Source organism: Benincasa hispida, chromosome 2, assembly GCF_009727055.1.
Source record: "Benincasa hispida cultivar B227 chromosome 2, ASM972705v1, whole genome shotgun sequence".
Taxonomy (NCBI): domain Eukaryota; kingdom Viridiplantae; phylum Streptophyta; class Magnoliopsida; order Cucurbitales; family Cucurbitaceae; genus Benincasa; species Benincasa hispida.
This window is the reverse complement of record NC_052350.1, coordinates 30,440,722-30,455,658: the sequence shown is the minus strand read 5'-3', so window position 1 is coordinate 30,455,658 and position 14,937 is coordinate 30,440,722.

Below are 14,937 nucleotides of genomic sequence, written 5' to 3'. Positions count from 1 at the left end.
CAGGAAATCTACAGTCTCTTTTCGTTGAGATTGCTAATACAGTTTTGGAGAAAGAAAGCTACACATTGTGGCTATCATGTGGTGGACGTTTTCTTTTCATGCTGAAAAAGGCAATGAATTCTGAAGGATTGGTGGCACATTTTAGAGCTCACAGAAAAAATTGAAAGGTTAGTTCATGATTTGGAATGAAAAAGGTAATTTTCTCATTCCAAATTGAGAAGTAAAATTTAATAAAATTGAAAGAAGTTAATTCCTTGAAGTAAAATCAGTTTTTAGATTTGTTGGTCTATTTTATTCTTGATGATTGAATAGTTTGTTTGGAAGAAATTTTGAGAAAGATTATATTTTGAATCTCTATTTTACACTTGGATTGCTAAGAGATATCTAAAATAATCTAGATGAATTTACATTGCAAATTGAGAAGGAAAATAAAGACTAGCTGAAAAGTAGAAATTTGGAAAAATAAATTAAGAAAATAATGATCCAAATAAATATGCACTTATTTTCAAAATGATTTGTTGGCATGATTTGGAAAATTCGAGGAGACAACTCAACATATTGATTTCCACCTCTTTTGATTGGTAGATTGATTTATTTGATTTGACATATATGCATGTGATAGATAGTTTCTGTAGTGGGTCTACTAAATATATTTTGATTGGTAATTTGTTCCACCAATGTAAATTAAATGGTTGAGTTTTCTTTGGCTATTTCTCAATGAACTTTACATAGGTTATCGTGCCTATAATTTTAAGCTCAACGACATTTCAAATTTTTATATGTGGTATGCATATAAAAATTTAGCAATCTTACTTCTTTGCTATTTTATTGCGTGATGTTTAATATATATTTGTTTAGTACATATTTGAATATCCCATAAGCAGTAAATTAGATTACCTCAAATGAGATGTTATTGTGATCAAGTCTAAATCATCCTATATAGGTTACTTTTGACAAAGTTTATGTATGATTCATGTTAAAAAAGAATATTATGTTTGGGCATTAATTTTCTTGGAGCTAGAAGTATTATAGTTACTTTTAGACTTTTAGTTCAGTTTGACCATATAACATTATTTGTTGGTAGTATGAAAATATGCAAATTTAGTATTTAGGAAGCTTATAGAATTTGATAGTAATTTGAGATATTGTCTAAGCTATAACACATGTGATATTTTATAAGGCATGAAAGCTTATACCCAAAGTTGTCCCTAATAAGTGGTATCAAAATATGTCTCTAGCTTAGCCATGTTGATATAATCCTAAGGTATCGAACAAAGATGTGGTGGAACCTTAAAAGTAGTCGTGGTGTGATCCATGGTTGAACTATATCGGATAGGTAGTATGCTATAATGAAAAGGAGTTATCCTAGATAAGAGTTAGATAGATGGATGACTACTCTAGGAGAAACTTAGTTGGTCATTTGTTTGAGGGGAGGATTGTTGGGAATGTGACCAAAGTCATACATTGATCAGATAAGGGGATGATCATGGGTACATATATATAATTTCAATTGATTGAAAGTATAAAGTATAAACATGGATTCCGTAGAATTTTTTAAAAGAAATAAACCAATATGGATCTTCAAGAAGAAAATTAGACCAAATGGTTCGATTAACAATTTTAAATCAGGATTAATAAGAAATCAAATATTCTGATGAATGCTCTTGTATGACTAAAATAGCTACTATAAAGACTTGATAGCATTTGTAGCAAAAAGTTATTTATGTCCTCACAATTTGAAATGAAAGATTTAGGTGAGAGTGATGAGATACTTGGTGTTAAAATAACAAAAACTAAAAATTGATTATCTTTAGGGGTCGTTTTGTTGGAGGGTTTTTTGCATGGGAATCGACACAGACATCCAAATCCCATGTTTGTTTCACAGTTTTCAATCATTTGCCTGAGAATAAGCTATTCCTAGACATTCTCATTTCCCATAGACAAGGGTTTTCTATTCCCTTCAAAAACTGTGGATTTTCTCTTTTCCATTCTTCGTCATCTCTTTTCTCTTCCACAGACAAGAGTCTTAGTGGACCAGCCTGATGATGATGATGATAAGGAGGACGGAGAGGATGAGCAGTCTTGCATGCTTAGAATTTGGTTATCTTGTTTGTATTTTTGTTGTCACCTCGAAAGGTCCACCTTTGGCTTAGGAGTAACTGTCCTCGTTTTAGAGCAAAAGACAAAGTGGGTATTAAAAAAAAACGTGGCCTATATATGTAAAGAAAAAAGAAAATAAAGAAAAGCAAATTAGTTGCAATTCTGAAAAAAAAAAGCACATTCTTCTTCTTCTTTCTTTCTTTCTTTATTATTATTATTATTTTTGCCAGAATTGCTAGAGCCTGCTCATCCTCTTCGTCCTCCTCGTCATCATCATCATCAGGCTGGTCCACTCCTCTCCCTCGAAAGGCTGATACCGATGACCTACTGATGGGAGCACGACCCCCGATCTTCTCCTTGTCGTCAGAGATCTCCACCCTGGACCTCCGGCACAACTCGGTAATCAGGTTTGGGTGACCTAAACTATCGGTGGTGGAACACCGGCCACAATGACCGATCGAAACCCTAATGACTCGACCAACGTTGATGAACATCCCTTGGACAAGGCAATAAAGGAGTTTGGCCCGGTCCTTCGTGACATCTGTGAGGCGCAACACTGATATCAATCTGGAGCATACAAATGCGTGCCAGATCTGACCAGAGACGGACATATTTGTGCTCCTGAATCTCACAGCGACCCCTCTGGACTTGGCCCACTGAACTCCTAGTCCACATAAGGCCTGAATAACCTCCTCTTTTGAGAACTGCCCGAAGCAAAACCTGCCATACTCATCATTGAAGTCACGTAAACCGTAGACTTCGTTGATGCAGGATGATGAAAAAGGGACCCTCCCTACTCTCGTCCATGTTAGCGTAGAACTCCCTGACTACGGGTATAACCGCCTTGATAGGACGACCGGCTAAAGACTCCCACCCTCGCTCACGGATCTGCTCAGTAACGTGGGGATAGTAGTTAGCCTCTAGGCTCAAGGCTCTCTCGGGCACTGATCTCCTATAAGAAGCAACGTTGTTATATCTATCTAGGGCTTCCCTAGAACTAAACCTAGGATGGTCAAACTCTGGCTCGGGGTTCTGCCCACTAGTGTTTGCTTCATTTCTTCTTACCCTTCTAGGACCCATTCTATTTTTTTTTTTATAAAGAAAATGGCTCACAACAATTCAAATCCTAGATAATTTCCCCCACCCTTCTTCTAAAACACACCAAATTTTAACCTGCAAGCAGAAAAACAACATACTCATATGCTATTCAATATTATCAACATCCAAATCTCAAACCCATACAAGAATCAAGCTAAACTATGCAAAAACAAATTTCTTACAACCATTCACTATTAATATGCAACAATAAACAATAGTGGCTAAATATTTTTACCTTTGAAGCGAAAAAATCTGAAAAAATGCTCAAGAACTTTGCTAGACCTCGAATAGATGAAAAACCCACAAATATGGCTATAGATCTAAAGGAAAATGTGGAGAGATAGACGAAATAGTGTAAATAATCGTGCAAGAGGTGAAAAGTGGTGAAGAAAACAGAGGAAATCAGAAGAAGATGGCTCGAGTTTGAGAGAAAACGCTGTTCTGTCTCGCAGCATTGCAACGTTGCAATTGCAATGTCGCGATGCTGTGTCCTAATTCCAAAATTTTAATTTTTAATTAAAAAATTAACCTAAAATAAAAATCTAGCCTAATAAAATAAAACAAAAAATGAGAATATTTTTGAAACCTGATTGGCTCTAGGGAGCGTAAATTTTTAACGTCGGTTGCTCGACGTGACCCGTCCCTTATCAATGTACAAAGAAATTCTCGTATTTCTCCGGTCCTTTCTTGGATGAGTCGATATGGCCTGGCAGGGCCATAAGGGTTCCCATCTTCCGAAAAGAACCAGACATGTCGATTTTTTTATTTTTAATTTTTGAAAACGACATTAAAATAAAAGGCTCTAAAACTGACTCATTTAAAAAGAAAGGCTCTAACTCAATTGACTCATGAGGCGAAAGCAAGCAAAATTGAAAAAATAAGAGGAATATCGGTATAAAGAACAGGGCGAGGCTTGGGAGCCTCTAACTCTTTTACCTGAAATTCTTCCAAATTAAGCCCATACTCATACTTAACCTCACTGACTCGTTCTTGTTGTGGCAAACGATAAATATTATTGTCCGAATCGGTTCACGTATATTCCATCACAAGGTCGAGCTCAGTGCCACATACATGGGATGACTCTAATTGATTTCCTTGCTCAGAAATTTGAGGGACCATTGGTTATGCGGGATCCTCGATGCTCATATCTCCGCTGCTCACCTTGGCATCCTCAGAGGGTAATTCACAAGGCTCCTCCAATTTCCTAACTGATTCAGCAATTTGAGCGATTTGGTTACTCATATTTTGAATTTCGGCTCTGACCTCACGTTCGAAATAGAGGTCGTCCTGCTGGAAATTGATGGGTTCTTGATAATAGTAAGGGCATTCCTGCACCAACTCACTAGAGCGATTAGAAAGTTCCCTAACTATATCCTCTAAAGAAATACCTGTGTGGGTAGACTGATATCGCATTGGCAACGGTGTTTAGCTCGCCAACTCCCAAGGAGAATAATATCTGCACTCAAGGCTGTGCGAATTTTGAATCTGCATATTTGCCAAAGCTCTTACAACAGAGGTTAGTTCGGAAATTTGATCTCTAAGGCCACAAATCTCCCTTACCGCTGGTGATTCTCCTTGCTCCACATATTGAAAACCATACCTGTTGATACTTCCTATCATGAAAGAACAAATAGACACACAAAAAGGAAAATATATATATTTTTTTTTCGTTTTTAAAGTTTAACAGTCAACTCTAACTAAAAGATGTTAATTGACTTGCCTCCCCGGCACCATGCTCGAATAAAGAGAAATTTGAGAGTTTTGTCCGAGAACAAGCCCGAATAAAGAGAAATTTGAGAGTTTTGTCCAGTTTTTGAGTGATTTGAGTCAAATTGCTGAGCAATTATTGGTATAGTCAGCCTCGATCCCCTCTTTGATAATTGTATTCTTAATATGCCTTTTAGAGGCTAAATTATTTTCTTGGGATAGTTTGTATGTCTAAATTTTTGAAGGTCAACTAGTTTATTTTATTCAATTGTTGTGAACCCTTTGAGGGATTTGTTTTATTTTTAATTGAATTTCATGATTGCAAAATCTTTCTAGCCTATGCATTGTTGATCGATTAAGTTGCAAATATTAGGGTCACATGGTTGACGTCTAGACTTTTTCTGGCCAAGTTCATGTGGGTCCTAATATAATCTTTCCCAAATAAATCATGCAACAAGATATGGCTTTTCGGTTTGTTGAATGTCTCAACAATTGAACCTCTTTCTTAACACTTTTCAGTTTCAACTTGGGTGTCGCTAAGAAGAAAAAGTTTTTAAACTGAATTAGGACTGATTTAGATTTTTATAAAAAATTGGCTAATTGGGCTATTAGAATTTCTAATAGGTTGAGGGGTTTACATAATTGGAAAAAAGTAACTAGTACCTAAGCATAGAAAATAAAAAGTATACAAACTAATCCCAAGATTTTTCCTCAATTTGATTCAAAACCTTTTTTTTTTTTTTTTTTCTTTCTTTCCTGCACTTGCTCTTGTTTCTCTATTTGTTTAATTTCTCTCATCAGAACCAAAACTATTAACCCCCCCCCCTTTAATTCATAAATTGTTCTAAATTGATTCAACAGTCTCCCCGTGGATTCGACCCTGATCTTACCGCTTTGCTACGTCTGTAGTATAAATTTTAGATCGGTGAAAATAAATTATTTTTGTTCGATTTTAGAGTTGAGTAACGACATCGATCCCGAATCCCAAACACTCTTCAAACTCCTCAACCCTAGCATTTAGCTCTTTAAAGTTAGATGCAGCCTCTACAAGAACAAAAATGGCTTCTTTCATCTGTTCCAAGTCACATCCCAGCTCACAAAGGAGATAAAGTTCATCTACAACTCGATTAAGATTCTCAAAAAGGAAGCACCAGAGCCGCTGCCTAAACCTTTCTTTACTCTCTGTCTCACCTTCACTGGGGACACTCACAACTTGCACATTATGAGTTCCACTCCCTTGTTCAATTTGGGCTTCTTCAACCGAATCAAAGGAACCCCTTGAATTTTCATGTCCACTAGTTTCAGTTGGAACTGACTCAGCATTCAGAACAGGCAATGACAAGCTATAAATCTCAGTCTTACCTGCTGCTTCATGGAGCACTGGATTTTCTACCTCAGGTAACTCGATAGCTTTCAGGACTTTTGGCTCAGTTACAATTTCTTCACAAGAGGGAGAATTAAAATTTGGGCTGTGATCATCTACAGGTTTGGTGTGTTCAGTTCCTGTATCCTTGAAATTTGAGCCATCACTAACCGGACAGACTCTTGCTTCACTATTACTTAAATACTTCCAAATCTTCTATAAATTCCCTATTTATATCTTGATGGCTAACTTGGCATAATTTGTCCTCATTAGTTGATAAAAGAGTCTGATGAGAGGCCTCCTCTTCTCTGACTGATGCTGCCACCAATTTGTTCGCTTGGGTATCTATGGATGAAGAGACGAGTGAAGCCAAGTCGTGCTTAACCTCATTTTTTTCAGGGACACCTAGATCAACCTCTCCAATATTACCAAATTTATTTCAACTCCATTAGGACCGTTATTCAATACCAAACTATCATCCTCTAGATCACCTCATTTGACTTTCTGAACCACTCCAGGCATATCCCTATGGGGGACTTTCTCGCACTCTCCACTTCCAGCATGAGAATCTGCAATGTGCAAAACAGATGACTTGGGGAATTCAGTGTCTTGTCTGACCATGCATTTATCAGGGCAATGTGAATCTTCATCGTCTCCAATTGATGTAGCAATAGAATTCTTAGTATTACTTTGAGTATACGCTGCATAGCTTCCTCCTGATGTTGGAGGATGAGACTTTGAGTTTGACCTGTCATTTCGGGGATTTTTATTCATAAGATTTGGACTGCGCAAGGAATTAGAGGATTTTTTCCCTGAAAATCCTCCAACCCAACTCTGTAGGGAAAACTTAGAACTGCTCCTGTGCTTCTGGGAAACAAAGTAGAGAAATTAACATAAATGTTAGCTTCGCCACCCCAAATATATGATATGATTAGAGCATTGCCAGGAACGTAAAATAGATAAGAATGAACCCAGTACCCAGAGGTTGAGGAAACTAAACACTTATGAAAAAGAATGGGCTGACAAGGATAGTATTAACGTTATATCATATGATGAAGTGCATGTAACTCAAATTTCAACAAAAGTGAATAAAGAAATGCTTTGCATAACATTTACAGCACCTCGAGAAGGAAAGAAGAGCCCAACACATATCCAAGTATGCCAGTAAAATTTCTAGAGCACCTACATTACAAACAAATAACTCTGTCGCTCAAGCTTTCATCTAACAACAAAACATTATCTTTAGATACAATAAAAGAACCCATTTCAAAGAATCTGTCTAATGTCCTTAAATTCTTAGAGAAATCACTGAAACAAAGAAAGTAGCTACCAATCTTTTTCAAACTGACAAACACAACTTTGAAGAGAAGAAACTCATACATTTCCCCGGGAGAAAAATGAAAAGTAACTCAAAGATTAAGATAGAATAAATCGGTGGGCTTTGGGGACTTTATTCGGATGCCAAGTGTTATAATTCTATTGTTAGGGTTTTCCATTCTTGTAAATATTTTGTGATATTTTCCTTTTCTATGCTTTGTACATGTATAAAGCATAAAGTTTTACAAGTGTACACTTGTATATATTCACATCTTTGGTTAATGAATAGTGCATTCTGATTCTCTCTCAAACCTAAAAGTTTTACATGGTATCAGAGCTCTCTAAACAAACTTAGGGTTTTGTGAACCTTAGGGTTTGAGAATTTAGAACCCGTTTGTGATACGTTTAGGGTTTTGTGGAGAGGTGAGTTTACACTTTTGCTCACAGTCGCCGTCTTTGATTTGTTCGCTGTCGGAAAAAAAAGCTAGTTTTTCGACACCGCCCAGTTCGTCGAGGAGCCCAGCTGTCGATCTACAATTCGGATTCCATCTGACCAGGGCGTGGGGCTCACGCGCCGCTTTTTCATTCTGCCGTCGGTCCATGCGCCGACGCGTGTAGGTGCGTGCACCATTTATTTTGGTTTGTCTTCTGTGGGTTTCCTCAGTTTTATTGACTCTTCTTGGTGGTGTGTTTATTTGGGATATATAGATATACTCACTACTTGTAAAGACATCTCTTCGGTAAATTAGGGTTTGATTCTCTGCTGTCTGGTGTCTATTTTTTGAGGTAATGGCTGATAAGAAACCAATAGTCATGTCTGAGATTGTTCCTATGGTATCAAAAGTAATTGAACACAAGTTGAATGGATCCAACTATTATTCATGGAGATCAAATGTTCGCCACTTTATTAGGAGCATGGAGATGGATGATCACATCACAGATGAGCCACCGATTGATGCTAATAAAAAGATTTTGTGGTGGGACGATTCAAGAATGCTATAAATCAAGAATTCTATTGATCGTGAAATCATTGAATTAGTAAATCACTGCGAATCAGTCAAGGAACTATTGAAATATTTGGATTTCCTTTATTTAGGGGAAGAGAATATTAATAGAGTGCTTGATGTTTGTAAGACTCTATATCAACCTGATCAAGGAGAAAAATCTCTTACAAGCTACTTTTTGGAGGTTGAAAATACATGCACGGAATTCAATGCCTTGATGCCAATCAACACAGATCCAAAAGTTCTAATGGCTCAATGTGAAAAATTGTTTATCATGAACTTTTTAGTAGGTCTTGCCTCTAAATATGAGATGGCAAAAGATCAAGTGTTGTCAAGCTCAAATATCTCATCGTTGGTAAAAGCTTACACTCGAATACTTCGTACTGAGAAGACACAAGAAATTACGTTATCTGATTCTAGTAGTGCTTTGATTGGGCGTACAAATGATTATAGAGGTAATAAGGGGGTTGAATCAAATAGCTCCAAAGGTCACCAATAACCAAAGATCAAATCCATGAGGTATTGTTTGCTATTATTGTCATAAACCTGGCCATATAAAGCGTGAATGCAGAAGATTGATGAATAAGGGTCAGATCACCCTCTGCACATATCACTTCTACTCCTGATAATCTTGAAAAGTCAATTACGATTTTTGTAAAGGAGTTTGCTAAATTTCAGTAGTATCAAGAGTCATTGAGGGCATCATCTTCTACTCCGATTATGGCCATCGTAGAGACAGGTAACATTTCTAAATGTCTTCTTTCCTCCACGTAAAAATGGGTCATTGACTTTGGCGCTACAAACCATATAACAGGTAACCCCAGTTTATTCTCTAACCTTTGTACATCTACCTTTTCACCTAATGTCACTATAGCTGATGGAACCTCCACTCTAGTTTTAGGATCAAGAACCGTCCATCTTACTGAATCAATTTCTTTGTCATTAGTTTTAAATTTACCACATTTCTTGTTTAATTTGATTTCAGTCAGTAAACTCACTCGTGATCTTCATTGTTGTATCTCCTTTTTCCTTGGTTATTGCTTATTTCAGGATCTTACAACGAAGCAGACTATTGGTAAAGGGCGTGAATTTGGAGGTCTTTACATCTTTGAACCACAAACACCTACGACCATCACATGCTCAAGCGTGTCATCTCTATTTGAAGAGCATTGTCGTGTGGGTCATCCGTCTATCTCTGTGTTGAAGAGTCTTTGTCCACAACTTCAACATTTGTCTTCTTTAGATTATGAGTCATGTCAGTTTGCTAAATTTCATCGTTTGAGTTTGTATCCTCGAGTCAATAAACGAGCTAGTGCTCCTTTTGAATTAGTCCATTATGTTGTTTGGGGTCCATGTGCTGTTGAGTCTAAAGAAAGATTTAGGTATTTTGTTACATTTGTCGATGACTATTCTTGTATTACGTGGTATATTTAATGAAAAGTCGTTCTGAGTTACTTTCTTATTTTCATAACTTCCATGCTGAAATTCAAATTCAGTTTAGTGGTGCTTTTAAAATCCTACGGAGTGACAATGCTAAGGAATATTTCTCTCATACACTCAAGTCTTATTTAGATGCCCATGGCATTCTTTATCAATCTTTTTGTGTCGATACTCCATCTCAAATGGGGTTGCAGAACGAAAGAATCATCATCTCCTTGAGACAGCTAGAGCTTTGATGTTTCAGATGCATATTCCAAAATCCTTTTGGGCTGATGCTGTTTCCACAGCTTGTTTCTTAATAAATCATATGCCCTCTTCCATTCTTAAGGGTGAGATACCTTTTCGTACTTTATGCCCCAAGCAACATTTATTTCCCATTCCACCCAAAATATTGATTTTACCTGTTTTATTCAGGATGTTGACCTCAACATACCAAGCTGGATCCAAAGTCCTTAAAATATATTTTCCTTGGTTATTCTCGTGTTCAAAAGGGGTATCGGTGTTATTGTCCTAGTCTAAATAAATATTTCGTCTCTCCTGATGTCATGTTTTATTAACATACCCCTTTTTTTTCATCACTATCTTTCTCTTCGAATAAGAGTTAGGGGGAGCATAAGAAATTAGAGGATGATTTCATTGTCTACACAGTTATTTCTCCTTCTGATCCTCTTCCTGATTCATCTCTACCTGTGGCTACCTCTACTATTCCACCCATCGTTAAGGTCTACTCGACGACGACGACCTTCTTCAGTTCCATGCTCTGTACCAAAGTCTTATTTGCCATTGGATCAAGAAACGAGTGATGATCTTCCTATTGCTCTTCGTAAAGGTAAACATACATGTGCTCATCCTATTTCCTCTTTTGTCTCATATAACTATTTGCCATCTTCTACATGTTCATTCATTGCATCCTTAGAGTCTGTATCCAAAACTGTTCATAAGGCTTTGTCTCATCCTGGTTGGTGTGCCGTAATGGTAGAGGAGATGCCTTCCTTAGTTGATAATTGTACTTAAGATTTATTTTCTCTCCTTGCAAGAAAGAAGGCTATCGGTTGCAAATGGGTATTTGCAGTTAAAGTCAATCCTGATGTTTCTGTTGCTCGGTTAAAAGTGCGCCTTGTAGCGAAAGGTTACGCACAACCTTATGGCGTTGACTATGCTGATACTTTTTCTCCTGGAGCAAAAATGGCATCTGTGAGGTTGTTCATTAGCTTCAATCAATCATTGGCCTTTATATCGGCTATTAAAAATGCATTTCTTCATGGTGATCTTCAAGAAGAGGTGTATATGGAGCAACCACCAGGGTTTATTGCTCAGGGGGAGAATGGAACGGTGTGTCGCCTTCGTAAATCATTGTATAGATTAAAGCAGAGCCTTGGTAAATTTAGTAGGTGATTGAAAGCTTTGGAATGCGGAAGAGCACGTCAGATCATTTGGTCTTTGCTTTGGAATGCGGAAGAGCACGTCAGATCATTTGGTCTTTTTTAAGAGATATTAGGGTGATGTCATCTTGTTAGTCGTATATGTGGATGATATTGTGATTATTGGTGATAATGCTTTAGGTATCCAATCTCTAAATACTTTTCTTCATAGTCAATTCCATATAAAAGATTTGAGTATGTTGAAATACTTCTTAGGAATTGAGGTGTAAGAAGCAAGAAAGGAATACTATTATCACAGAAAAAATATGTACTTGACTTGTCGACTGAAACAGGAAAGCTAGGGGCTAAGACATATAGTACCCCAATGATGCCCAACTTACAGCTCACAAAAGATGGAGAATTGCTAAAAGATCTTGAAAGTTATAGGAGGTTAGTGGGAAAACTTAATTACCTTACAGTGACTCAACCTGGCATAGCCTATGCAGTAAGTATTATGAGTCAGTACATGTCATGCCCTACAGTTGATCATTGGGCTGCATTGGAACATATTCTTTGTTATCTGAAGGCTGTCTCGGGCGTGATTTATTATATAAGGATTATGGTCTTACTAATATTGAATGTTTCTCAGACGCCGATTGAGTAGGATCCAAAGAAGACAGAAGATCAACCTCAGGGTATTATGTTTTTGTTGGTTGTAATTTGATTTCTTGGAAGAGTAAGAAGCAAAATGTGGCGTCATGTTCAAGTGCGAAATCAGAATATAGAGTAATGACACAATCTGTGTGTGAAGTGATTTGGATATATCAACTTCTTTTTGAGTTGGGATTTGAAATCACCACATCGACAAAGTTGTGGTGTGATAATCAAGCAGCATTTCATATTGCGTCTAATCCAGTATTTCATGAAAGGACTAAACATATTGAAGTTGATTTCCATTTTGTATGTGAGAAAATTCAACAAGGGTTAGTATCTACAGGATATGTGAAGACTGGAGAACAATTAGGAGATATCTTCATGAAAGCTTGGATGGAAGACGTATAGATTATCTATGTAACAAGTTGGGCATGATTAACATATATGCTCCAAATTGAGGGGAAGTGTTATAATTTTATCTTTAGGGTTTTCCATTCTTATAAATATTTTGTGATATTTTCTTTTTCTATGTTTTTTACACTTGTATATATTAATATCTTTGGTGAATGAATAGTGCATTATGATTCTCTCTCAAACCTAAGAGTTTTACACCAAGAATTATTCGTTCATTCATTCATTTTCAACGTTCTCAACAATAAACAATAACCATCATTCATCTCCCCTCGACCTACTTCCCAACCGTCAAGAAAAGGAAGAAGAAGAAGAACTTAGCCGATAACAGAGTTGGCACCTTTTTGACTTTGAACCATCCTGATCCTTGATCATCCATTCCACTGCTTTTCTTCATCTCCAATCAATCAAAACTTAGATGTCATTTTCCAAACAATGCAAAAACTAAAAGAAATAGTAAATCAAAATCCTTCAATAATACCTAAATCTTCCAAGTCGTAAAACCAAAGCTAACCTTCCTAATTCTACGGCATCACAGATCATTACAAAAATATGGAAATTAGTTGAATCGATCACATCTATGAATGATCGACGGGAAACACAAAACGACTGCTCCCGAAGAAAATTGAAAAATCGAAAAAGTGGGTCCAATTATTCGTAGGAAAACAAAGGGAAAATTGACAAAAATGACCAATTGGAAGTTTGATTTTGTTTTTTTTACCTATTTTTTAAAGAACAAATTTTTTTTTGACCCCCTTGATGATGAAAATTATGTAAGTATGGTAAATATTGGTTGTATAATTACTCTTATGCCCCTTATTAAATTCCCACTTTCAATTTCAACCATCAACCTACAAAATTAATTCACATTCTCCACCTAAAATTAATTTATCCAAAAACCATTAACAAAAAATTATTCACACAAGAAATTCTCCACCAAATTTGATTTGTTTACAACCCCACAAAAAGTTCTCTTCACCAAATTGTTTCCAGAACCAAATTCGTCAAGTCCAAAACTTGTATTTCACGAAGTTATAATTTTGCACACTCCGTCGTAAGAAGGTATGTATTTCATTTTTGTATATATTCTCAATAGTTCACTAATTTCTGAGAAAATTGACAAAACTAAATGACATTTTTGGAGTTAGATTTATGCTTGCTTTGTTGATTTTTTTTATAATGTTCTGCATTTTATATTTATTTATAAATTTATAAAAAAAACATTAAAAAAATAGTAATTTTTTTTTAAGATACCCGATTGGGCTTCATTGGGTATTCACCGAGTAGAAAACAAATGAGTTCAAATTACTCGATCAGGCTTCACCGGGAACAAAATAAATGTTGGAATAAGTTTGATTCCCGGTCGGGTTTCACCGGGTATGGTATAAAATGATTGATCCCTCACCGAGTGACCCGGTCGGGCTTCACCGGGTCTTTCTCGGGTCCGGGCCTAATAGAGTTAACCCTAGCTCGGCCAGGTGCACAAAAAGCCAGGTGGACGATTGGGCCAAAAAACAGAATCATTCAATTTTTTTTTTTGTTTTTTTTTAAAATTTTGCTTTTTCTTTAACTACATTATATTAATACATTTTTTATATAAAGAAAAATGTGTGTTTGGATTTGTTTTGGTGGCGTTTGGAATGAAAGGGAAAAGAATTATGATGGAGGAGAGTTGCAGGGGTTTGGCACTGAGTTGAGCACAACCTATGATGAATTCCTGACTGGAGTTTATAGAATAAGTGGAATAATGTCAGATGAGTATAATATTATTATAAGATGTATACTTCAATTGAGATCCAAAGCTAATAACATCACTCCTAGGTTCCTCTACCTCTCGAAGAAAAATATAATGAATTAGTGGTTCATTGAAGATGATGTTTGTGTCAAGGAGAGGTCTAAAACATGTTTGTCTAAACATTGCTAATTGTGTAAGAGTTTGTTTTTTTTCTTAATTTTAGGGATAGCATTTTCTATGTGGAAACAACATGAAAGGGCTGCAGGAAAATAGTCATTAGGATTTCATATCTAGTTCCATTATAACCTACAATTTTCATGAAATAGATAAATTAGAAGACAACACATCAATGCGTCAGAGTACTTAAAAAGAAAAAAATTACATATAAATATAAAGAAAAAAAAATGGCTTTGCCTCATATCCGATCGGGTATGGGATCGGGCAAAAAACCAGTAGCGATGCCTATCCCTACCCGGTTCCGCCCGCCCCCTTCCCGGTCCAGTCCACCGCACCCTTTCACTTTTGGATTTTGCGGTCTTACTTGATCGGGCCTGGGACCGGGCCAAAATCCAGAAGCAATGGGTGAAACTCCCTGCCCGACTGTACCATTCTCAGACCCGGCCGGGCGCCCCTTACCCCTACCCGGTCCCGATCGAGTATACTCGTTCCCCTCCCCTTTTAGCCCCGTCCCGCCCCTTCCTGGTCATACCCCTTCACAGTCTCGGTCGGGTGCCCCCTACCCCTACC